Source organism: Taeniopygia guttata, chromosome 3 (genome assembly GCF_048771995.1).
Source record: "Taeniopygia guttata chromosome 3, bTaeGut7.mat, whole genome shotgun sequence".
Lineage (NCBI taxonomy): Eukaryota > Metazoa > Chordata > Aves > Passeriformes > Estrildidae > Taeniopygia > Taeniopygia guttata.
Genome location: NC_133027.1, coordinates 36,277,269 through 36,304,125, shown reverse-complemented (window position 1 = coordinate 36,304,125; position 26,857 = coordinate 36,277,269). Strand labels below are relative to the sequence as shown.

The 26,857-nt window shown below is 41.2% G+C and overlaps 1 long non-coding RNA gene across 1 annotated transcript in view; it reads left to right on the top strand.

Annotated features, from left to right (window-relative positions):
* Positions 1-20,163, top strand: part of LOC140683679 (uncharacterized) — a 43,489-nt gene extending 23,326 nt beyond the window's left edge. The window contains exon 3 of the long non-coding RNA XR_012054948.1: positions 15,812-20,163. This is a non-coding gene — a long non-coding RNA (uncharacterized lncRNA). The remainder of the gene's footprint in view (positions 1-15,811) is intronic.
* Positions 20,164-26,857: the final 6,694 nt, after the last annotated feature.

Here is a 26,857-nt window from a genome sequence, read left to right as displayed (position 1 = left end):
GAAGGGGCCACAGGTCAGGTCCTACAGCTGCTGTAAATAGTTGCAGCACTATTTAATTCAATGCAGCCTTTATTTACATCAGCTGATCTGGCCCCACTTCTCCTGTTTTCCTGCTCTTGTTTCCTTTAAGATATACATTTTATAGCCTTGTAAAACACCACTGTATATTCCTGTATAAACTAGTAAAGATATAAGCACAATGTGATTCTGTGGTTGTTATTACAGCAGTGCCTGAAAAGGGACCCCAGTGTGCCAGGCTCTGTGTGGCTCTCTGAGTTACAGGGAGTTCATGTCCAAAATAGGCAGAGCAAGCAGCAGGGGGAGGGAGGAGGGAATGGAACAAGACAGGTTGGCCCAGCCAGAAGAGGAGAAGCAAGGCAGCAGGAGCTAGGGGCCAAAAGGAATGAAGCTAAGACGAAGAGCCATGAGCAGGAGAGGGAGATGAGCTTTGGAGCAAACAGCAATGAATGGCTGAATATGGCAAGCAAAAACTGCAAAATACTCTGGAATCTGAGCACGCTGCTCCTGCAGCTGTTCTGCCTGTGCTTGCCTTTGCCAGGCTTCTTCCTGCCTTTCTCTTTCCAAGGCAGGGGATGGTGGGAATGGGGTAGAATATGGTGAGAGGAACGTGGCAAGAGCACACACAGAGGCACAAAATACATCTCTCTGAAAATCTCTTGGTCCAGCCACTGAAGGGAGGAAGATGTCTCTTTAGGGCCCTGAATTCCCTTCTCTGCCCTTTTAACCACCTTTTAATGCTGCTTGGGGCTCCCCAGCTCCCTAAGCAAAGTACTAGAAATAAATCCCGGCAAAGGTACTGGTTCCTGTGGGTTCCTGTGACTCATCTGCCCTCCTGAGAGAAAACTTCCTTCTAAGGAAGAAGAAAAGGAGAATAAGCAGCAAAACTATCAATCTGCCCAGGTGTGCCACTAAGTATTCAAAAGAAAGGACTTGCCCAGCTGGGCAAGCTAGGCAGGATATGCAAAAAAGGAAGAGGTGATTTTTTTTTTTTACCATGTTATGACTGGTGTACAGTCCCAGGCATCACATCAGCCTCCCAGCCCTAGGAATGCCCAAAGAGAATAATGCCTGGTGGTTCCCCACAAAACACCTGCTCATAGTCTGGCACAGGTGAGATTTTTGTGCCCTCTCTGGAGGAGAGGATATCATTTCAAAAGACTACAGCAAATGATGAAAGCTACAGGCTCTCTTCTACGACAGCAATGTTCACCAAGTTTGTTTTCTCAGATTTTCTGAAGTCCAGGCTGCACCTTAAGCATGGAGTTTCACCACTATATGCAGCCAAAACACAGCTGTGTCCAGTCCTAGGACACATCATCCAGAAGAGAGGGAAAAGAAAGGAAAGGTGCTGCAGCAAAACCAACTTAGTAAGATCACAAATGAGGGGATGTGAAGGAATTTCAGAAATAAGCACATACTGAAAACAGAGAAATTACTTTGAAATAAAGATTGCTTATGGATAAGGGAAGGTTAAAGGCAGTGGCTGGAGAGAAAAAAATACAAGATGAAAGTGAATAATGCAAATAAAAGGAAAACAAGAGAAGAAAATCAATTTTCCTATAGAGAAGATTTCTAGTTGCTGGACAATAATCAGTGATTACTCCAAGTGCTGTGCCTAGAGTTGCAGGTTTGAATCTGAGAAAGGTCAGGAACAATAGGGAAAGAACAAATCACAGGACAGACAGGAGGAACTGTGGTATAAAGAGAAAAGATGTTTCTGTTGGCAAAACACATTCAAGAGCCTCAGGGTGGGAGATTTCTACATGAACAAATGCAGAAGGTTGTGCTTCTGCTCTACTTGCTCTTGGAGCAATCCAAAAGCCCATCAGTTTTGGCACACAGTGGCCATGGCATAACACTGTACTGGGCTTGAGTTGATTATACACACACACCGAGCAAGAGTTACTTTTTCAGGCCTTGGGCTGTACTGATGTGACTGTGTGTCTTGCAGAGAACTGAGGTGCTGCCTGAACACAGTGCAAACACATCTGCCTAGGCCTGGCTATGTCAGTGTGCTGAGAGACTGGATATAAAAACATACTGGAGCATCTTCTGTTGACTTTAAAGAAATGCCTGCTTCTTCTTTGTTCAAACATATTTCACTGCTGGCTTGCATACTAAAAGGCAAGGAGAGATTTTTTTTTGTTCTATCAGAAAAATACTGGTTTGTCTAGCCCTTTTATTCAAGAAGCAGCAGCTCTGAGCAAGCTTTGATGATGAGAGGATTCTCAGGACTACAATGGAATTTATGATCAAAACATATCAAATTCCTGGATTTCTAGGGCTGGGGGAATGCAGGAGGCTCATTCCAACCCAGCAACTGCAACTGGACTCCTTTGGTTTGGAGTTGGTTTGCTGTGTACAAACATGCATTCCTTGGCATAGAAACCTTCATCCTGTCTTCTGGCACCCTTCAGGAGTACAGCCTGCATGCTCTCTGCCAGACTTTCCCTTACAGCCTCTCCTCCTGGCAACAGAGGAAAAGAAGAGTCAGGGGACAGAGAAAAAGCAGAGTGAAGGCGTGTGAGTGGTCTCCTCATTACAGGGCCTGACATGCTTGCTTGATGTGAGTCCTGCCTGAGACTTAGCAACAGCAATGCTTGAAAGGACTATTACTTCATTATTCCCATTTTAGTCTTTGACCATTTTAACCGTTTTGTTTATTCCAGGTAGCTATCTGTCTCATTTACACTGCATGCTTTCAGGCTAAGTGCACAAGGTCACAAAGGACAAAAACCAAGGCACTGATCAGAGGATGATGTGCATGGAAAAGGATTATTTCAATTTATACCTTCTTCAGCAGCGTGTAGATTTTGTTCCTTTTCAGGGTGGCAACAAGGGATGTAGAATCAAAGACAGGTGGTTACATTTAGCACAAGTAATTTACTAGCCTCCTGAATTTTCCTCTTTTTCCCCCTGGCACCTCAAGCATATTCCACCAGGGACTCTTATATGTTGTCAATCATCTCAAGAATTTATTTGAATAAATATCTTATGTCAACCTGAGATCCAAAAGGAAAGGATCCCAGCTCAGGAGAATAAAGTGCAAAAAGTATGTAGAGAAGCTTTCAACAGTAGTAAAAATCAGCTCTCTTGAACAAAATTGTAAGGCTCCAATAATAGACCTTGATGACAAGCAGAATTAAATAAAATATGAGTGATGAAACCCTGTAATGTTTATGGTGAGGTAGTCCAGACAGATGATTATTAACTGTTACCAAAACAGTGTCTTGGCAGTAGATGTGCAGTAACCAGGATGGAGACTGGTAGCTAGTTTAAATTACTGGTAAAGATCTGTTATAAGTTTCAAAGAATCCTTTTAACACAATGGAATAATAGCATGAAATCAGTAATTACGTGTGTGGGTGAATAGCGCCTGACATCATATTCAGAGGAGGGAAAGGGGTCATTTCCCATTTCTTTCTGACTTTGCTATCATATCTATTTCACAGCAAATACCTAAGGAGTAGGGTTGGGTCTCATGTTGCTTTTAGCTAAGCAGAACATACCATGTCACACCCTGCTTGGAAAAGAAAAAAAAAGGGGGAAAAAATTATGTTTTTTTGCTCTCTGACACACCTGGAAATAAAACATCAGTGATCCTTAGACGTAATTCACTGAGTGATTCCAGTCTGACTGAGACGCCCAAATCCAGCCTCTCCTTTGGCCAGGAGCAGTGACGCCTGTCAGGCTCAGGGCTGAGTGCTGAAGAAGCCTTTTGGGACCGGGAACACCTACATCTTAGCTAGGCAGGCGCAATCCATAAAAGCCTCCATCTACGCAAACGAACTGTTTCTGACCCATGGCAGATCCCAAGCCCCGTCACCACGTGCTGCAGGCAACTGCTGTTTATGTCCCTTATTGACAGGCTGTTCTTGTAAAGGCTTGGGAGTCCTCAGGGAGATGGATAGAAACTCCCAGGACTTGACACCCTGCTACAAAACAGTGCTTGTCTCGCATGTGTGCTGCACTGTGCCTTAAGTACCCCCTTGCCTTAGCCTTTGTAATGTTCGGGGCCTGTGGTCTGCAGCACCAAAACCTTCTCCTAAAGCTGACGAGGCAGTGTTTTCCAGACTCTTTTTGGCTGTACTCTTCCTTAATTGTTTTTATGCTGTTGTTTTTCTGCTGTTATTTTCAGGGGTCTGCACCTGCAAATCCTGGCAGTGTTCTCAGGACGAGGCCTCATGGGAAGCAGTTCCCACTGCTGTGGGATTGATGTCCTCTCCCCCTCCTTCTTTGTCTCTTGGTTTGTCTATTTTAGTTTATATTACAAAAAAAAGAAATACAGTCCACAGCAAAGTTAACAATAATAACAATAAAAGCAATAATAAATAATAATATGCAATAATAATAAATATTCAGTAAATGTTATCCAATAGTGTCTGTATACACCAAAACTTAACAACCAGTCAATGTGAAAACTTTGCACTTAATTAGCATGCTTCAATTAGCACAGTGTTCTTCTTTAAAAAACAGGAATGCAAGTCCATGCAGCAAAATGGTAAATTTATCCTAAACTCTTAATCTCATTCTGAGACTTCCTAGCAATTAGCCCAAGTGATATGTATAGTACCAAATAAACTGAAATTTGCTTGCTCAAAAATATGAACATCTGTCACCAAGATTTTTTTTTTTAGTACATCACCCAGACATCAATCCTGAAGTAAAATGCATATAGCAATGGTTGTAAACCTAGGTAACCCTTATTAAATTCAGTGTATGCTTCACATTTCAACTCAAAATCCAAGCATTTTATACAAGATAGTACAGTTGTCTTTGTCAGCAAAGAACAGTGAGCTCTGTCTGTTTTCGATACACCACTGCATGGCCCCATCATGTTAATTCCATACTTAGATAGGAGATTCTCAAAAAGCCATCAAACATCCTCATGTTGTCCTAGACCCCATGTCTAATTCTAGTTCTTGCTGCAGACCCAGTTGTGGGCATTTCTCCTGGATTACAAGGTTTTCTTGGTTGGGTTTTAGCATTGCAGCTGAAAAGAACCATCTAGCTGAGAGCAATTTTGAGAGTCACTGATCACATACACAACACAGCTGGAGATAGGACAAGGCTTCAAGACATTTGTAGGTTTGGTGTTAGAGTCAAACTTTTACTTGCCATTGAGCCAGGAGTTGGAGTTGTTGCTGAATAAAGGTGGTACTTATATGTTTGGGGATATTGCTCCATCTTCTGTATTCAGATGTAGTCTGACATTCCTCACTGGCCTATTCTTGGGTATGGATTTAGAGGTGGGTTTCATGTGTCCAGGAGATCAGGGTTTGCCTGGCATTGGACATTAGTCCTAAGTTACTGTACAATACAGAAATAACTACTGTACTATTTTAATAACTCTAACAAAAAGTGCCAGGGAGACCATGGTTATTTTGGTGTCTGTCAGGGTTTCCTGAATGAATTTTAGAATGAAGATTTATTCTAAGATTTAAAATACGCATTTTTTTCAGTAAAAATTTTATCTCCTGCCCATCACTTAGTTTATTAGATATTGGTTTGCATTCTTCACATTCAATCCCTTTCCCATTCCAGCAACCCACCTGGTTCAGTCAACAGGCAAACCTTCACAGTACCCTGTGCAAACAGTTCTCTTTTTACACATGTGGTGCAAAACCACAGTCTGAGCCCACATTCACCCACAGTCGGCTCCTGCATTCACCTGCATTATTCAAACTGGAGCTGGACTTTCTGTTGCCAAGTGTGAGGTGGGTGGAATTTTTGTGCCAGTGTTTAGGCTCACATAAGATGCACTTGGACTTGCATTTTACTGCATTTTACTGTTTTTAATATAATTTTTGTGTAGATGGGGTAGATAGGTTCTTCATGAGACAACCTCTCTAAATGAGACAACCTCTCTAAATCCATCACTAACTCTGACTGTGGGCTGCTGTAGAACATAGCAGAGATCCTCTGACCCTCACCTCTGTGGCACTGTGGCACATGTGCTGCTATCAAGACCATGCTGTCACCAAACCAAGTGTCTGCCTCGTGTCTTGCTTGTGCAAAGAGATATGGAAACATCTGCATTGTTGTGGTTCATCCCCAGGCAGCAGACAAGTCCCACACAACCACTCAGTCACCCTCCCACCAGTGAGACTAATGAGAGAATCAGAAGGGTAAAAGCCAGAGAACTTGTGGGTTGAGATAGACAGTTTAATAGAGAAAGCAAAAGCTGCATACATAAGCAAGCAAAGCAAAACAAGTAATTAATTCACCGCTTTCCCCCTTTATGTGCTGACCATGATGTTCCATGGTCTGGATGTCCCTTTGGTCAGTTTGGGTCACCTGTCCTGACTGTGTCAATTTACAATCTCCCAGGCACTCCCAGTCCCCTCCCCAGCCTGGCAGTACAAAAATTAGGAAAGGCCTTTTGCTCTGTGTAAGCTCTGCTCACAAAAACATCTCTATATTATCAATCCTGTGTTCAGCACAAATCCAAAACAGCCCCCTAACTAGCCACTGTGAAGAAAATTAACTCTACCCTAGCTAAAACCAGCAGATACAAGAACTAACCTTCTATTCTTGGGCAAGCTGAGATGGATCACACTGCCCTTGGCTGACCCTCTAAGCACGGGTGGATGCATCCCAGTATTTCATGTCACTAGCACAGTGAAATGAGCATGCTTCATTTTTCCTGCTTCTCAAGGTGTCTCCAAAATAACTTACCAGCCTACCACCCTACCTGACTGCTGAAAAGCTGCAGTCCACTGCTGAGCCTACATTCAAAAGAATTTGAATAGCACAGAAAGACTTCCCCAGCACGGTGTTAAGTACAGGCCAAATTCACATCAAATTGATCACTGTATGACAATAGCAATGTCACATGCACATAGCTTTCATTAAGTGGCAGGAAGAACTACTTAATTTGCAATATACATTTTCTTGTTGCTACCAGAGACCACGAGTTACATTCTTTTGCATGTACAGTCTGTGTTGCCAGAAAGCTCCCAGCGGCTCCCTGGCCCACAGCTGCCTATCATTTATTCCACACACAAAGTATGAATTAGCATTCTACTCCAATTTTAAAGCTGTTTGTCATTAAAATAATTTGGATGGATAAACAACACATTGGACAAACTTACGCCTTTAAAAATTCTTAGGTACTGTAGGGTTGAATCTTCTCAGTTCTGTTGGGGTTTTTTTCTGTGTATTGTTTTTTTTTCCCTTTTTGATCTTTGCCGTAGGTCCTTTCTTCCCTTATTTAATACCCCTCCCCACTCTCAAAGGGCTCAGAGTTTTCCTTGCCCCAGAAAGCAAAGGACAATACATCAAATCCAGATCTCTTGGAAAAGAGCATAATGCACAAACCACAGGAGCAATGGGTGTTCTGAGAGCATCTTTTCAATGCTAACTTTGTCCCCCACTTTGATGCCATATACTCTCTTGAAACATAGTGAATCTCTGTTAAAGGCTCTACCTTCTGTTTTTATCCCATGTACAAGGCAGATACTGTATCCTTGTAAAAGTTAGCAGTACAGGATAATAGCAAAAGTATGGAGAAGGCTTTCAGTCCAGAGGAGAAATTAGAGTTGACAATCAACATGCCACCCACTTACTATTAAAAGATAGTGGGGGTTTTTTTGCTAAAGCCCTGAGGATTAAATCCTAAGACTACCTTTTATATCAGCTTTAACAAACATCTCCCACAAATCACAAGCAGATCTTTAGATAAATTAGACTAATTCCTTGTGAAAATTGCAAACATTGTCTCTCTCCAACTTCAGAAATTGTCGCAGTTCAAGGAAGGCTGCACTGATTTTTGTTGTCTCATGTCCCCTTCATTTTTTCTCTGTGCTTGACGTAATCCTTGTCAGATTGTCAAAGAGCATTTGCACAGTCAGTACTGGAGATGAGTCAAAAGGCATTTTAACAAATTTCTGAGCCTGGATGAAAGGACTATGGGTTGAATGGCTACATTCCCATGGAAGACACAGTCCTCTCACTACTAAACTGCAGTACATGTTTTAGAGGGACCATTGTCCACCTGCTGCTAGCCACCCAGAGTTTGTACCAGCATATGGACCAGAGCCTTTTATTTGCTTTAAGATATTTGGCTGCCACATTTCACATCCATGCAGATATTCTTGTATCCTCCAAAAGATGGCAGGACTGTGGAAGTAGTCCCTGGCCCTATGGGAGTCCTTTGAGCAGAGCTTGGCACTGCCTGGAAGAAGGTGGGTTGACATCAGTCCCAGCCTGGAGGAGAGTGTGCCAGCAGTTATGCAGGCCCGTGCTCAAGGTCATATTTGTTTTTTAGTTACAAACACTAAAAAGACTTAAAGTGTAACCACTTAACCACTGGTGAGGATGATCAAACAGGACTGGAAAATCTGCACCCTGCCTCCCACCATCCTAGTTTTTAAGGAGACTAAAGCCATCCCAGGCACACTGACTAGAGACTGCCTGAGAAGAAAAACTTCCTGCTCCTTCCTAACACTTAACCCAAAAGCCCTCATAAAGAAGCCCTGAGGTGTCAGAGTTTCCAGCACTGTCAATATAGGTAGAAAGGAGACCCATTTTGGAATCATAAGTTGCTCCTGGGAGCTTTCAAAAGTATCCATCTCTACTGATCATGGGAGAAGGCCCCTGCTTTGGCTGAGAAGCAGAAGTTACCTTCACAGAGCTGGAAGTGAAGTAGTGACTGCTGAATACATGGAGCTCCAGTGATGCCTGATGATATCTTGCACATTGGCACCACACTCCAGAACTCCTCTGCCTGTAAAATACTTCACAAAAGACTCCCAGGGGAGTGGTGGTATAAAATTGGAATGAAAGACAGGAAGAATCATAAATAGGAAGGTAGGTCAGATGCCAAAGCATAGTGAGGCTGGCGACAAAATGACTGTTCCCATATGTAAGCATAGTTCTCTGTAGCACAGCTAACTTCCAGCTTTATTCAGATGGTGGAAAGCCTGAGAAGAGCATCAGCTCAGCCTTGAGAAATTTGGGACATGCTGTACTTGGTGAGCAGCACCTGGAAGCAATTGGTGATCACCCACAGTTCAAAGACAGGGTTGGCCTGAGAATTGTTTCCCGCTAGTGCAGCTCCATGATGCAAGTTCCCTTTCTGAGTCCCCAAAGAAGCAGCTGCATTAACTTGCTCCAGCAGAGATGCTGCAGAAATGATACATAAAGGCATCTCAGGACAATATATTCATTCCTTGCTTTGCCAGCTCCAAGGAGCACCATTTATTTGAAGGGTCACTGGCTGTGAAACTGGAATCACACCTTTGGCCAAAAGAGAGGGTAATCAGGAAGGTGAGACTATTCTTCTCTTACCTGCTGTGTGGTCTCTAGCTGTTATGAATGAATGATGAAAGCATTGTTCTGAGCTCAGACTCAAGGATCATGATCCAAAGCTTGCAGAGGCTGTTCATGACTTGTGAGTTGGTTCTGGAGCAGGCACTTCTGCTCCACTGCAATTTGTGAACAGAAGTATGACCGTGTTTCTAGGAGCAGTTGTAGAAAGGGTTTAAACAAGAGGTAAAGATACTTAGGAGCTACTAACTTCTAGTGTAGTTTTCATTTTCTAATGCAGGCTTTTGCCAAAATATGTGACCTGCTTCATCCAAAAAGAGTTTGGCCGACATTTTCAGACTAGCAGACTGGGCAATGGCAGGGATTTTAGAGGCTGTAAAAAACTTTGAAGCAGAGAGATGACCGAATACTTATTCACAAATTGTCCATCTAAGTATATACCAATAACCTAAGTGTTCATACTCTTTCCAAATACACCTATTATAATTCTGACTAAAGGGATATGTACTCTTTTCCAGACAAAAAAGCAATAATGTCCAGTTTTTTTTTTTCAGGAAAATATCTTGAAAGATGTTTCTGTTTCCCTTCTCTACCCTGCCCTTCTTTTCTTCTAGTATACTGGTCATACTGTTTTTATAAAAGCATCCCTGGATTTAATTCGTACACATTACTAGGAAAAAAGGATGCAACAGTAATAACCTATGGTAACAGGGACACCTGGAGTCCAGAGGGTCCCTGTTTTTTTGGGAAGAACAGGTATCATGGACCAGCTTTCCCACCATGTGATAAGTCTGTTCCACATAATTTTTCTTTATTTAGATTCGTCTCAAAGTGGCCAGATTCTTGCTAACTGAGAAAACTGAACTGAAAAATCATTCTCAGCTCTCGCTTTAATACAGCAGCAGCAGAATTTGGGGATGTATGCACAAAGAAACCTTCCATTTCTTCTTTTTTTTTTAAATCTCTTTTTAATCAAAGCAGTGCTTTGGGGTATTTTGCTTATATGACTTGAGGTTTTTAACCCTTTGAAATATGTAAGAGTGGAAAAGAAAGAACCTTTGAGTTTTCGTAACTTTTCCCTTTCCATATTTTTTTAGTTACATCACTGCTGTTCTTTTAAAGTGGTTTGCTCAGCAGAAGATATTCTTTTTCAAAACTTTGTGTTTGAAAAATCCAGTCTTTTTCTTTTTTTTTTTTTTTCTCTTACATTCCCTCTTTCTTTTCCTAGTTTGCATTAGCAGGGATAAAGTCTTTGCTGAAGGAACAAAACTCTCCATTACAGCCGTGCAAGTGAAAGGGGCCACATGAGTGAAACGGGCTGGAACCTGGAACATCCTTTTCATGCTGGTACAGTTAAAACTGGCCTCAAATGAAGGGTTTTTCATCATTTAAGCAAGCAAGGCATATGGAATAAGCTCAGGAATCTCACCAACTTCTTAATGGTGCCAGTTTCACTTAACTCGTCCTTCGAGTAGAACCACACATTAGCAACTTTGAATTTTCCTCCATTTCCTTGTCCTTACTTTGTGGCTGAGAACTTGCCAGACCCACAAAGGTATTTAGGCGGCCGTTTCCCATATAAGTGTCCAACTTGACAAAGTGAAATCAAAACCTTTTGAATCCTGACGAGCAATATCCTTCATTTCCTTTGTTATTGTGGACTGTATTTGGCTTTTATGGCATTTATTTTTCAGAAGAGGATAAAACATTTTATCACTTATGAAAATGTGGTTACAATTTGTATGCAGCTCTATAGAATATTACTTGGAGGTGTAACTCTTGCCATGCCATTTTCTGAATAGTCTATTTACTAAGTGTTAATGTGAGTCCCAGCAGGGTGCAGTTAGTAAAGTTATGGGTGTTTAGAAGCATTACACTGAAGGCTGCAATTAGAAAACATGTAACTAATGCTTGTTCATAAAAATTGCTTCTATTTTCTGAGGTATTTGGATGCAGCTTTGCATTGAGGCCAATTAGGCTGTTCCCTTTTTCAGACCCTACACACAAGTGTATGTGTCTGTGTATGTATATATACATACATACATACATACATACATACATACATATATATATATGTGCATCTATATATGCATGTGTGCACTCTCTAATGCATCCAGAACCCCAAATTTGGCTCAAACTCCCTGGCTGTAGTTCTGCTGCAGTGCTCAGCAGAAGAGTTTAAAATTATTTATCCTGCAGGAGATGCCTGCACTGCTATTGCTGTGGCTGCCTCTGTAACTGTGCTCTCAATCCCAGATTCACCATGCCTAACTTATGCCACCTGCAAATGAGGAACCAGGAGTTGTCTGAGGGGCCTTCTTTCCATTTAACTGCAGACAAAACTCAGACTCATGCTCAGAAGACACCTTGAATTTTGGTTGCTGTAGCTTTGTGAGATTAGTAATATTCCCAGTGTCTGAGGTCCCACTTCTTTGCTGAAGTTAGACTGGAAACAGGATTCCCATGGGCAAACTAGCAGCCAAGCCCTTGGACCAGCTTTTCTTTCACATAGAAAGTTTCTCTGCAATTCAAACTGTAGTTATTCTGTAATCAAATTCTTGATTGTCTTAATTTAGGCTGAGATTTAAGACTAATTTTAATCCATGGCCCAGCAATAGTTTGTCTTAATTGATATAGCTGTAGAAAATACAAATTTTAAAAAAATATCAGCAAGGTCTACTTTTTAAGTTTGTCTGAATTTAAGGTCCTGAATTATGCCTGAAACACTCTTTACCGTATCTTGATTACACTGCCTCATAATGTACATATATAAAGCCTGTCTTTATTGTAGAAGATAAACTATTATAAAAAAGGGTGAAAAATATAAATATAGTGAACTTCTTTGCATTAGTCACTAACTTTTATGCAGGCACGCTCAATATCATTACACCTGTTGGCTTCATGGGCTGGAATCTGGAGTTACTAACACTGAGAAATAAACCCAACTGCTATTTTGTTCCACTGACCTCCTTTTTCTGAAATTTTTTTTTAAAGCTTTTGCCATTACTGTCTGTGAGTAATGCAAAGTGAACAAGAACTCTCAGATCTTTATGGATACAGTCTATTTTTAATCTCAGGTGTAACATCTTCCCCATATCACGTCATTTGCCATCCTCAGCTCTCCTTACCTCCTAGCCAGCAGATAGTGAACCTGCAGAAGGGGTGTGTGAAGGGGTAAGAGGAAAGGCTGACAATAAGGATCTTCCAGCAGATTAAATATATAAAATAAATGTGTAGAGCAGATCAAAATGATATTTCAGAAGAGCATTTGTAAAAATATAGATCTTTAATGAAAACCATAATTGCAGAAATTGTTTTCCTTTAAGAAATGTCAGTATGTACCTAGCAGCAGGAGAGAGTGGGCCCAGAATGTCTAGATTTTGCTTGCTATTGGAGTTAATATTGCAACAGACCTAAATTTTTTTTTAATTTTTTTTTTTTTTTTTTTTTAGGGTAGAGTGTATGGTGGGGGGAGAGGAGATCAACGAAGAAGGAAACTCACAAAGCTTTAATCTTTCAGTGTTTTCTTGAGTAGTCTACTACCTGTTGAAACTACACAACATCGTATTTTTAATTGGAAAAAGGATAGTATGTTTGTTTGTGATGGCATATTGTAGGAATATGGGATTTGTGGGTCAAAGGTGTGTTTGAAGCTATTTCTGTGGATGTCACCAGCTGCTTCTTTGCCAGTCTGGCACTGGAAGGGTATCTGCACCAGCAAAGAGCTCAGCTCCCAGAGCAGCATATGTCCCTCTTCTCATCCCACCACTGCCACTGCTACTCACTGAGCTGAAAAGGAAAACAAGCCTGTCTAAACAAGCCTGACATCCAGGGCACGGATGGAAGCAGATAGATCAGTCTTGGCAGAAATGCACAGAATCCTTGCTCGTTAATGCAAGACTTTCCTGTCTCAAGATTTGCTTGGCTGGAACTTTAGATATAATTATTTTTAAAAAATCAGAAACAAACAAGCAAACTAAATAAAATATAAAAAGCCCCACCACCAAAATAAAATGAGCTCACTTACCATAACTGGGGAATTGCAAAGTGCAATATTTTCCAGACTTCAGCTAGGAAAATGTGTTGCTGTTTTTTCCCTTGAAATCTCCAGGGACATCAAGACACTCAACAGAAAGCATTCTGTTTTTGTCTTAAAACCAATGACACGGGTTCCCTGGTAGACAGTGTTTCTAAGCCTTGCTAATATTTCTCAAGACAGGTAGCAAAGCTTGCAACAGATCAATTAGTTTTCATTGCAAAAGCCCAAGTGTACTTCAGGGAATATTATACCATTTTCCTTTTTTATTTCCTAACTAGCATTACTTGGGATAGACATTTATCAAATTTGTCTTTTAATGGGCAAATGCCAGTAAAATGATCAGATACTAAGACACACACATCTTTTTGGAAATGCCATTAGAAGTTTTGTATTACTCCCAGCAGTAATATAAGGGTGAATTAACTTGAACTTCTGCAATCAAATAGTGTTTAATCATATTTGTAAGTTAACCTAATAGGCTATCCACTACCACTGCAGGTGCAAAAGGATTCTGACTGCCAAAAAGCCATAGGTTTTACTGATTGATTTTCCTGTAAACAAACAGGAAAGTGAAGCTACTGTATTGACCTTGGGATTTGCACCTATAAACATTTTATAAATATTTTGTGATACCTAAAATGTACTTTGAACGTGCATTTATTATAATATACCATACTAAAATGAAAAACAGAATAAACTCCAATTACTTCCTAAACATTTTGCCTGATAAATCTGGAACACGTTAAAAATGTTTTAGGAATAATTGAAACATTTCACACATTCAGCATTGATGCTGCATTCTTTTTTATATCTAAACCATCTGTGTGCTACCCGGTGCTTGTCAGATGGGCACTGTGAAAAGGGTCCACTGATTTTCTGGGAATTGTTCTAGCTGAGAAAGCATTTGACCAGTATAACCACACAGGTCACGATTTATTAGCCAAGGCAGGACGTCACAGCACACAGGCAGGTATCCAACATGAAACTCACCTCAGAATGCTGCAACCCCTACTGCTTTCCCCTAGAACCTAATCCAGAAAACATGACTTTAGGGAGGATCCAGCAGAGGAGTTTCATGATCTTCTGCTGTTTCATGGAAATGCGTTTGGAAGCTATTTTTCTGGGGTAATCCATCATGAAATAATCATGGACTAAATGTGTCTTATATAAAGAATAAACTATTCCTCCCTTGGCTTCTCCATCCACTGCAGTGGTCACTACAACAGTGGTCCTACTCCTGCTTTACATAGACAGAATATCTCCTTCCCATTCATAGATAATCAATTATTTATAACAATTTCCACATTCCTTTTCTGCTTCCTGTGATGTAGTGCCCCATTCTGTAAATATTTTCATTTCTAAACACAAACCTGTATTTTGCTGCATTTGGTCACACCGAGCTTATGAAGTGAGCCAGACCACCTTCACTCACAGGAGTACTGTCATCTCTACTGCTTTCAAATCTGTGTCATCTGAAAAATGTATTAGTGGTCATTTCTGTGGTATTTGTGATTTAAATAAAGATTGTGTTGGGTGAAAAGGAGAAAGAAGTGACTTCCCTTCAACTAAGTAGCCACACATTGATAGGTGTCCATAAAATATCCATGCTGAAGTCCAGTAGCTACTTTAAAAAATGCTATTTCTTGGAATATTACACTCAGTTGACTGGTTTGTCAGACTTTCATTTGTTGAAATTATTTTTCTGTGAATAAAATCAGGTTGACTTGATGAGCTCCAGCTTTCCTAAAGTAACTTGGCAGAGATTTTTACTTCTGCCTTCATTACCAATTATTTCCTGTGTGCCACTCTCAAATGAAAGCTAGGGTAGTCAACTTACATTTATTTGAGTCATCCCTCTCACTTTTTTTTTTTTTTTTCTAAAATTATATCCATAGCATTCACTACCCACCTAAAGAAAAAGTAAGGTCTTTAGCTGTCCCTCAAGATGTCTTGGGGACAGTTAATCCATCATTTCTGAATTGAACAGAGCTAAGCAGACTTTCATTCTCCCAGTTTACTGCTAGATCAGAAAACTTTTCATCAGCATCTTATGATACTCATACTTCCTCCAGCTTTGATCCACCAGAACAGAGATACTTATTGAATGCATCTGTCTCATAACGTCTCATTACTAGGAGTTTAACCATCAACATTTAGTAATGGACTCACAGAAGTTGTTTTTATACCTCATGTAAATTTATGGAAGGCATTTCTTGTTTTATGTGGGGTTTAATCTCTTTTGCCCTATGCAGTGTATGGGGGGAGAAGAAGCTGGTTGCTACAGCTCAGGTTGGAAAGGCTCTAAAGAGGCAGAGCTTACATGAATCAGGCTTGGGCAAAAGCACCCGAACACCTGGGAGCTGCTTCCATAGGAAGTCTTCTGGAGGAGATTTTGGACAGAGCAGTCCTACAATGCTAGAGCCAGATGCCAGCAGTAAGGCTGTTGTAACAGATTTTTAAAAGTACCTTTTTTCTTCCTAGTGAGCTGACTGGGTGCTTTACTCCTGATCACACTACCTGACCCAGGACACAGGATCTCTGTGCTCCCATGAGGCTGTTGCTTGTGTTGCTGAAGTCCTGGCATCAGCAGAAGCCATTGCCTTCGAAAGGAAGAGCAGGATAGACCATCACTTCAACTCATCCAAGCTCTCATGCTCAGCAGACCATGATGCCTCACCCAAACAGCTGTCTCGGCTCCAGCCAACACAGGTGAGGTCATCTTGCTGCCAGCTCACACCAGGTTCTCAGTGCTAGACAGGAGGCTCAGCAGCCCCCAGAGTGCTATTGGGAAAGCCAAGGATGTGTTGGCTGCCATTAGGCCACGGAGATCAACACACAGCTGGAGAAAAGGGAGAAGGACCAGGGAGAGGACTGTCTCTGTGAAGTCCTCTGGGGCATAAACTGCGCTTGCCCCCAGCTTGAGGCTTCCCAATGCTGGCACCACAGCACCTGGTGCCATCTCCTGGGGAGCGTGCCTGATAAGCAGGGATCTGACATGGCACTCCAGGCAATCCCTCATGGAGCTGTTGGTGTGATGCCCCTCACAGTCAGTGCAAACATCCCCTGAAGAAGTTTTCCAAGCAGCCTTGGGTCTCTCTGCAGTGTGGCACAAGCAGAGACAGGTGCAAGATGCCCAGGGTGGAGCACTTGGTGCCATGGCTTTTTTCTACATTTTCAGTGTCAGTGCCTCTGCAGTCACTCCTTCCACTAGAGCCCCACCACGACCTTCTCAGTGACCCAGCAATGAACCACCTCCCAAGGTCAGGTTCCATGCACAGAACTGAGCTGGAAGAGATAAAATAAACCCAAATCCACCCATCTGGTGCTCACTGCAGGACCTCTGCCAGCATGGAGTTCCACTGGGATCCAGGCCTTGCATGTTATATTTTCTGCAGATATTCTTACAATTAAAAACAGGACTACAAAAGAATCTGGGAGGGAGCTCTTGGCAGCATGTTGAAAGCCCCTGAATAATTTTTTAAAAGAAGATTAATGTAACTGTTACTGGTACCTCTAGGGAAAAGAACAGCTCCATTTTGCAGCAGGCTGTAATTTGTAAATTGAATCTAATACTGCCACATAAATATACTGCAGAGATAATCTGGAGAAAGGTGTGAAATAAGAGAGCTACAGCTTTTAAGAAGCAAATGCAGCAAACACTTTTACAGTCACTGCAGAGCAGAATGTATTAACAAACATTTCTATTGTTCAAGTCAGCTCTCAGCTAAATGAGAATAACATGCATTTTATATCACAGGGAAAGTGCCAAATATTGCAAATTTCTCTGCTGTTTCCTCTAAGCTAGCTTCTTTGGTCTCCATGTTGCAGTCTTGTGTTATTGTTCCAAGAAAACTTTTGTGTCTTCAATGTATTCTCTATAAACTGTAAAAACTCCAATTTAATGTGAAAGCTTTGTATTTTTCCTGTCTGGGATAGAGGTCATGAAGCTACCAGAATATCTCATCAAAACATTACCGTCTCTTTAAAAAAAAAATGAGAAAAATGTAAAATTGTCCTATTTTTGACCTTTCTTCTCCTGGCACCATGTGACATCCAGAAGCCTGTGCACTAGCCTAATCCCAGAGTGTGAGATTTTATTGGTATTTAGAACATTCTTGTAACACATTACTCACTGTAAATAGTTACATCTACTAGAACTTAAAACTGGTGAAGGAAAAACTATACCTTTATGTGCTCTTAAAGTAGTTAGAATAGTATTTTTTCTGAGATATTAGCGCAAATTTGGTCAAAGGGAACATTTCACAGGCAAATATTCCTTAATTTCATCCTATAATCTAAAGGTTTCTCTTAATTTACTGTGTATCTGTCACCTCTGTCCTTATACCTTCAGGCAAATTTCTCCTTTGGCACAACAGGGTAGCAGCTGGGTCATCTCCCTTCCTATGAATTGTATTAAAGTCCGGTCCCCTGCTCTGCTCCAACCTACCCAATATCCATAAGAAGGAAAGAAAGACATCAGCATTGGCTGTGAGGTGACCAAAGGTAATTTTCCAGTTTTGTCACGGACACTTTCTTGACTCCCAGAGTATTCTGTCACTGGGAGTAGAGTGTGTGCAGGGTGTTGAGTGAGTTGAATGTTATACTCGTCATTTTATTAAGTCAAACAGACCATCTGCATTCAATAAGTCACAAAAAATCCAAAAGTTTCATAGGTCTTTGCCTTGTTTTGGGCAACTGCCATGTTCTGGTTGCATTTTTTACTCCTGTCAAAATGTTTTTCAATGCACAGGACTTTAGGCTTTCTGAGTAGAAATGCCTGTGTGGTACCAGCCCCAAAATCTCAAATTCAATAAAAAAATGTGGATAACATTTTCTATTGCTATATTTAGAGTTTCCTGAAACCTGTGAAAATTTCCAACCCGAAACAGAATATTTCTATAATTCCAGGAATTTCCTATGCTTTTTCTTTTTTTTAGGGCTGAAAGACAAACACTTTCCAAGACACCCAAGAGCTGCCAGTGTTTATGGGTATTATCATAAAAGATCAGAAGTGAGAGAGTTTCTAAACACACACAGTATTTAACACTTCAGAGACTGTCCAACATAACATTTAGGTGCATATAATGCTTCACCAACAACCCTTGGAATCTGATGCACTCTAGAAGTTGCTTTCTTGCAAAACTTCTGTTACTTCTTGCAGACATCTTGGATTTTATCTGTTTTTTTTTGAAGATGAAAACAAAACCCACATGGTACTTGGGCAAGAAGCCATTTTTTTTCTGGATTTTTGAAAGGCTTGAAGTCCCATAACTTACAAACATGAGAACAGCTGTAGAGGGTGAGTTGCAGGGCCTGTCCAGCCCAGTGTCCGACATCTAATGGTGTGACAAGACCAGAGGGGAAGAGCAAATGGGCACAGCAAATGCATGTGGGACTTCCCCTGTTGTCTCCCAGCCACCCATCACCTGCACCACAAACATTTATTGTAGCAGATGTAGAAATGTAATTTTTATTAAAAATTGGTAACCCTTGAGGGCATACCAACACAAACTGTGTATTGCTTTTTTTTTTTTTTTTCATGGATTCCAACCATTTTAATGAATCCAGAAGGTAGGAAGGAAAAAGAAATTTTGCACAGGATGGGCAGGGACTCCTGATCCAGGCTCTTCAGTTGTGAATTTCTATGGAAGACTATTTGATTTCTTGTTCAAGATGAGATGACTTTGCCAGAGCCTGTAGCAGCAATACACAGGCTATGGCTTACTTCGGGCACACTCCTGTGATAGCTTTTCTTGTGCCCCACCCTTCCCCCCTCCTCCCTGGACTCTGTGTTAAGTGCTGTACAGTTTTTCCTCAACCTTTAATAAGAGGGTTAACCAAACAGCTTTTTTATCTGAGTTTGGAAGTAGACAAGAACAGCCTAGTGGACAGGCCATGACTTGTTAGTCCATTATTGGTATATGCCAGGTTCACAAGAAGTATTGACTCCAGTGGCTCACCCTACATCTTCCTGTGAACAGTTCCATGGCATGGGAGGAGTTCTATCCATCTATCCTATCTCTGGTCCCTCAGGAAAAAGGCCTTCATTAGCTTTGGCAGGGTAAGCAAACCTGCTCCCCTCAGAGTGGCACCTCCTGGTTGCTAGAGCTGCTGGGGATCCGAGGGTGGGATTAGCTTGCCACTGCACATCCCTTTCACACAGTCAGCAGCAAGAGGTGTTTGGAGTCACTGTTTGTTCTCCGCTGTGGGATTGTCTGTTGCAAGTGGCCCTTAGACAGCTGGATAGTCCTCCTTGGGGAAAGCATCATAATTATTCCTGGACATCTAGATGGGGTGTCTGTCATCTATTACTGATCAAATCGCACCATGTCCTCAAGAGGTGAATATTCGCTAAAGACTTGGTTCTCACTTTCTCAATGCAGAATCACTCTTCATCTCCCCACCTCCTGAAAATAAAAAGGGGGGAGGGAAGGGGGGAAGAGAGAAGAAAGCCATGAAAATTCAAAGTTCATCTAAATCTATCAACATGTGCATAACGCATGTTTGTGTCTATTAATCACTGCTGGGGAAACACAAAGCCACAATGCCATTATGGAAAAGACAACAGATCATTCCAAAGCCATATGGCCACCACCATTGATCCTCACATCCAGGAATCAATGAATGATCTTGACTGGTAAGAATGTAGAATAAGAGCCAATATAACTCCTCTGCTTCTAGACTGTGGAGAAATATACTTGGACTGTAATTCAAACCTGCAACAAAGGGAACATGAATGTGCTATCGGTATTTGCTATCAAAGGATCTGCTCACGTGGCGTGATGTGCTCCAAGAGTGATTACAGCAGCGTTTAAAAAAATTACATTGCCCTATTTGTTCCTTAATAAATCAGTTTTTTAACAGAATCCTGAGTGAGTTGGAATCTGAGTTACATGGACAATCTCCCAAATCCTTGATATACATGATTCCATATATTTGATTCAGAATATGTATATACTGAATATGACAAGTGGATGTGGGACTCAGTGCCTTTGTTTTGGTACTTTCGTTGATGCAGAAATCAGATAGGGAATTTCCAGCTAGCATAACAGGCTCTAAATGTCTTCAACCATGTTTATAAGCTGTGTTAGAAGGTAGGTGGTCTCTGACATGGTCTTTAAATGCAATGGGTCAGATATTCAGCTGGTCTTAATTGTGACTCTGTTGTCTTTGAGAGCACCATGCCAATTCAACCCAGTGTAGGATCTGGCTCAGCATGCCCTTTCCACAGTGTCTGCTTAATCTGTGTAAATCCAAGTTAATCTAAAGTAGCTTTCATTGCCATTTAAAACAAGGAACAAACTCTTATTTACAGGGATAAAATGGCATCCAGAGATATTTCCTTATAAAATGAGCCTTCAAAAGTTGATCTCCCATTCTGCAGAAATATGCAGCAGTCTTCAGTTCTCAGATGGCATAGAAAGAGGGTTTAAATTTGAACCTATCAGTGGACCATTCAAGAAAATTTGGATTTGTCCTGCAACTGTGTGTAATTTTCAGTTTAAAACTTCAGATAAATAGATAGGAAAATGTCTTGTTACAAGACACTGTTAATCTCTTCAGGCAAGACTTACAGCAAGAATGAAATGAAGTGGGAACATACATTCCCCTTCACTGACATTCATGGGTTCTCTCCAGGCTGCAGAGAAATGTCATTCCCCTCCCAACTTTCATAAAGTTCAGTGTTCCCACTGGCTCAGCATATCTTTTTATTATAGTAAGCCTATGGGTTTTAGGGTTTTTTCCTGGCCTGTCTAGTTCAAGCTACTGCTGTCCCTGACAAGCTCAGCATGTTTTCCAGAGCTGAATGTGGAACCACCAAACATATTTTTCTTTCCTCAGCGTTTTGCTAGTTGTCACAGCCTCCCTTGGGAAGTGAGACATGAGTTCAAATGCCCAGTGCTCATGGGAGTGTAGTCCAGGCCAGGAAGTGTTAACGAGGGAGATGTTTGGCTGCCTCCCCATATGTTAAAACACTGAACTGGATATTCAATCTGGGATTTTTCCCTTCCTGTCTGAAGGTTGTGACAGGCCAGAGATTATTCCCAGAAGGCAAGGCATCTGCAGCCACCCTTTTTTAAAGGAAAAGGTAGTGAAACTGTATTGGCGTGATCCTTTCAGCAGCACCCTGGTGAAACTGAAGCAGGGCAGAAGAGCCCCAGAGGCTACTTCCAGGGGCTGTTTTTCGCACTGTGCTTGCGAGAGAGCTTGGAGGATGGGTTGCAAAATCCAATTTCCAAACACCAGTGATGTAACAGAATAAATTTGTGAAGCTGTGGAGTTAGGAGGAGGTTCCTTGGATGCCAGTGATACCTGACTATTAGACACCAGGCAGGGGTACCACCTGTGGTGCCAGAGGCCTGTGCAGGGAGCACCCTGCACCATACAGCTATGCTGGGCTGTCTCTGTGTCCCAGATGCAGGAACTATGCATGTGCATCCCTTTGGCTGACTATCAGGCAAGAATGCATGAAAATTAAACAAATTACTGGTTATTACGAGAAACATATTTCACTAATTGGCATCTGAGGGCAACATTTTATTGGGCAACTACTATCAATAAGCAAAGTGTGGCACTTGTTTAGTATTAGAACTTTATTCTAGCCTAAGGGAAAGGAAAGACTAAAGGATCAAGGAGACAAATGAAAAACAAACATGGAAAGCTGCAAAGTTAAAAACACTGAGGGGAGGAAGCCACAAGGGAATGGGATTAGATTTCAGAGTCTCTGTAAGTGAGCGCTAGGATCTTTCTTGCAAATTAATTCCACACTTAATTTTTGGAATTCTTTCTTACTTTTCCAGACTCCAGCCAAAACTAAGTCAGATGAAATGTTATAAGAGATTGGCATCCTGGGATGTAGTGGTAAACTAGTTTACTTTCCCAGTTTCCTTTCATATGTAGATTAAGCACTGAATTTTCTTTTGTCATTGCTTGCAGAGATCTAAGTTTCCTTCCTAAGGCATCATCTTTTATTAATCAGCTTATCCACAACAGAGTCCAAAGAGACTGGAAATGGGTTCAGACAGATGTTGATAAATGTCTTAAGTTTCTTATAAACTAAATCAAGGCCAGCCATGTTTTATTAATAAGCTAACCTTCAAACATACTTTGCCCTCTGCATACTGTATCACACTTTATATGCCATCCTGTTTACACTATTTGTCCCAATTTTATTCAAGGCTGTTAACATCCCTTTCTTAAGAAGGCAAATCTAACATATATCTATAACACAGTCATAAGGGGTAAATTATATCATCTGCTAAAATGCATGCTACATATCAGGTGTGGTAAGAATTTGAAAAGACTCATTTCTTTATTGTTATACCTCCCCATCTTTAATTTTATTTAGTTTTTTAATACCTATTGGTGATTACACGTGTTTAACCAGCATGCAGCTTAGCTGATATTATCACCTTGCCACGGAAAATAGACTTCTGTCATGCTCCTGAAGCTTTCCCCCATCTCCAGCAGCAATGTTGTGGAGTAGATCATACCATCCATCTTCTAAGAGCCTGTTCTCAGTCCAGACAGAATAGAAAACCCCAGGCCACTCCAGATCAACATGCATTCTCATAGAGGACTCCAAATCTTTCAGCTGTTGCCAAGCACTAAGTGGACACTTGAACATGCACTTTAATTTTACAGGTTGTTAATATCATTAAGATCATTCATTTGAGTTGTAAGCATTTAGAGTAATGCTTCCACAAAAGAAATGTATGGAGGCACAAATGACTGGGTAAACCCTGTGACATGGGTGATCCGTGAAACCAGAAGACCTGTATAGTATTTCCAATGGAAAATTTGATGACAGGGACAGATGACAACCCAAGGAAAACATTTAGGGAGGTGAGGAGAGCATGGACAGTGATGTGTGGCTCAAAGTGTTAGAAAAATGTTGATCTGGATGTCCCCCAGTGACCAGAACTGTGAATGTGATTGGTGACATTATCACCTTCAAAAAAAAAGCTTCAATTATTTCAGAGGAAGGAGGAAAAAAAATAATCCCTCTAAATAGCTTTTGGCAACTTATTTTTTTAACCTGTCCCTAGAGGTTAGTGTTTTAAAGACATGGCAATGCTACTGAAAGAAGCATTACTGAAATTAGGGGAACATGACTGGTTAAAGGTGTCCTGAGATATGCCTTACAGCATGACATCTACAAGGCTGCATTTTTGTGCTTCACAAACACAATTGACAAAAGTTTTGCAGTATTAATCCTCATTAGAAAGCAGGTTACAGAGAGAACATATCTTTAAAAGATATGTTGTGATGGTGCTTTATAGAATTTTAGGCTTTTGCAAGGTAATTTTTCAGAGATGCTGAACATTTAATCTTTCATTAAAGTATTTTAGGGATGGAGAGATATGATTTTGTAAAACAAAAGTCCAGTACTTTCTACCTTGTGGAAAATCCTGTCTATACTGTCATGGATTGAAACTTTATCATTGACTTAGTCATTTTTTTTTTTATCATTGATAAAGTTTGCACTGTCTCTGTTAAATCCAGAAATTATATATGTAAAAAAAAGAAAACAACATGAAAAAGAATGTATAGTCAGAGGCTCCTCTCACAAATATGGCTCTGGGATATTTAGCTGAGAACAGGATGTTCACACAGGCACAAAATCCCAAGTAACATGTATCATGAAACACTTCCTATTAGGTCAGAGTTACACTGCTGATTCATTAAAATACCGTATTGCACTCAGACTTCAACTTTCAAATGAAATCTGAAAAATGGACCGTTGTGGCTGAAGCAGCATGAAGCCCTGTCCTGTCTTCTATACTTCTCTCCCCTCCCAAGTTTCCTACAAAGCCTTCCTATGGGAAAAGTAATGAGAAGATAAGCAGAATTCAAGTAGAGAACCTTGAAAGGCAGCAAATAATTTATCTCAATAAAATGGAGTACCCACGAGAGATCTGAAAAGACCATCAGATAATTAAAGTGATACATGATTGGAAAGCTATTTCTGAATGTGTCAATTAAACATCTGCTAAATGTTTTAACAGAAACTAATGAAACTGGTGAAAAGAGAAAAAAAGAAAACCACCAGAAAGATGTCTCCAATTTACTAGACCTATTGTTTCACAAATGCATTCCCCACTGTACCTCAGTGTGCTAAAACACTTTAAAAGTCTAGCTCTCATCAGGTTCTTGCATAAAGGATCGCCTCTGCTCCTTAGGTGCTTTTTGACAAGTGTAAGATTCCCCTTTGCTTACCAGCCCCAAATCTCACTGAAGCTAATGGGAAATCAGGACGGTCCTTCAGCACGCAGGTTTTGGCCCAGAGGCACAAATGAAAATACTTTCACCATCTTTATCGTGTCCAGGAGATGAAAGGAGAAACTTCAGCGGCACTTAGCACTAGCCTTGTAGGCTTCATACTCTGTGCTTTTTCCAGGACTAGGAAATCCCACATGCCAATTTCTCTTATTTTTATTGTAGCAGATGAAAGTTCTCAGCACGGAGAATCATGAGAGTGTAACTGCCAAAATTCCCTTGCGAAAACCCAGCCTCTAAAAGATCAGTTTTCCCTCCAGAAAGAATATTCTACACAGTTCGTGACTGCTCAGTGCAGGGTGTCCTGCTAAGCACCAGTTCCAAGGACCTTCCTGTACCATCCTCACATGAAGTTGTAGCATTACCTCCTTCCAGGCTGCTCTGCAGTGATCACTACATTTCACTGAGGTTTAAGAAAAACTTCTCTGTAAAAAGCAAGTGAGCTGCAAGATTCAATAGCCACCTATTCAATGAAAAGAGAGACTATCAGTGGGTGCAGTAAAGCTTGAAATGCCTGCTTTTTAAAATCAGTCATTTATTTTCCTATCAGCTATACTAATATGAAACAGCAGGCAGCCAGAAGCTCACTTGAAGTGGACAGAAAATTTTTTACATTAATGTTCTCAAACACCTCTTAGTTATCCCAGTGTCATCAATAGAAAAATTAGGACCATGCCTTTCCTAGCAAAATAAACAAGATCAGGACATAGGCATGGGCTTTCAGCACAGGCCAACTATCCATCTTCCAAGAACAGCTCAGATAAAGTAACAAAGAATTTCTTCTTCAATTTCTTGGGATGTCCTCAGAGGGGATGTTCACTGCAGTTTGTATTTCTCGTTCTGTGTAATTTGCTGAAAAATCTCAGCTGCACCTCTTCAACATAGTCATCAATTGGAAAGATCAATTGCTCTTAGTGGATGAACTGCCCTTCCTACTCTCTGCAGGCTGTGTGGGACAGGGCAGGAACCCTCTAAACTCCCCTGCTCACTCCCTCTAACCTGGGAGTCGTTCCAGCTCTGCTGTAGCAGCAGGAGGCACAAACCATGGTCGAAATGTGCTGTTGCACGGTGTGGCAGTGCATCAGCCCTCCCCACGGACACACCGGCAGGGCGCTCAGCTTTAGTGTGGAGGGGTACTGGGGCTTGGCTGCCGTGCCCAGAGCTGCGGGCTGAGCTGGGGAGCTCCCGTGCAGCGCGTGGCGAGCGAGCGGCTGCGGCGTGCGCCGCTTTATGGCGCAGATGTTGGGCCAAGTGTCACAGCTCCAGCTGCTGGCTTTGAAGGTGGAACCCTGATCCCATGCCAGGGAGTGACTGCAGGGAGCAGCTGAGGGCTGTGCCTGTGTGTGCGTGAGTGTGAGTGTGTGCGTGTATGTGTGTGAGCGTGTGTGAGCGTGTGTGTGTGTGTTTTGAAAAGCATTAATATGTCTGGCTGTTGGCGGGAAAATGACTTGTTAAATTGCTCAGAGGAGGCCTGGCCCACCTATAGTGAGACTGGAGCAGTGTATAATCACAGAGAGTGTAACTGATGGGAAAAATGTGCTGGGTTTACTGAGTGTAATAGATGCTAAAAGGTACAACCTGCTGTGTAGTTTAACAGCTCCTATTAAACCCACAGACAAAGCATTTGCTGGGACTGTGGAAATTCTACAAAATCGCCTGTCCCAAAAGTCACTGGTGAGCACAAAGCATTTCTCTTTTCATAAACTGAATCATAAAAATAAAAAATAGAAAAAGCAATTTCTGAGTATGTGTCTGGGTTAATGAAATTAACAGAATACTACTAGTTTAAAAGAGTTTAATGATGCTCTAAGGAAAATGCAAACTGAAGGCATTTTAAAAAAACAGCGACTGAATGAAGCTGACTTGATCCCTTCTGTGCTACAAATTATTCCAGCAATGAAGACAACTGGTAGAATACCAGGATGCTCTGACAGCATCTGGTAATCTTTACAGCAGATAAACTGCTGGTGAGGCAGACATCACAGGCAGCTCTTGGACTATTCTTTTCCCTTCTTCTTGTAGTAAATAATCTTCAAAGCATGTTCAAGCACAAGCAAAACACTGAAAAAAAAAAAAAGACAAAATAAGAAACACCTTCTCAGAAGGGGAAGAGCGAAGGATCCCAAATCAAATTCTGGAGACTTTAGAGAACAACGTAGCAGCTCTACACTCAATTAAGAGGTGTTTGGACTTTGCAATTAAAGGAGCAAGCCTTAATGCAGAGCTCATTTCACAGTCTGCTGCTTG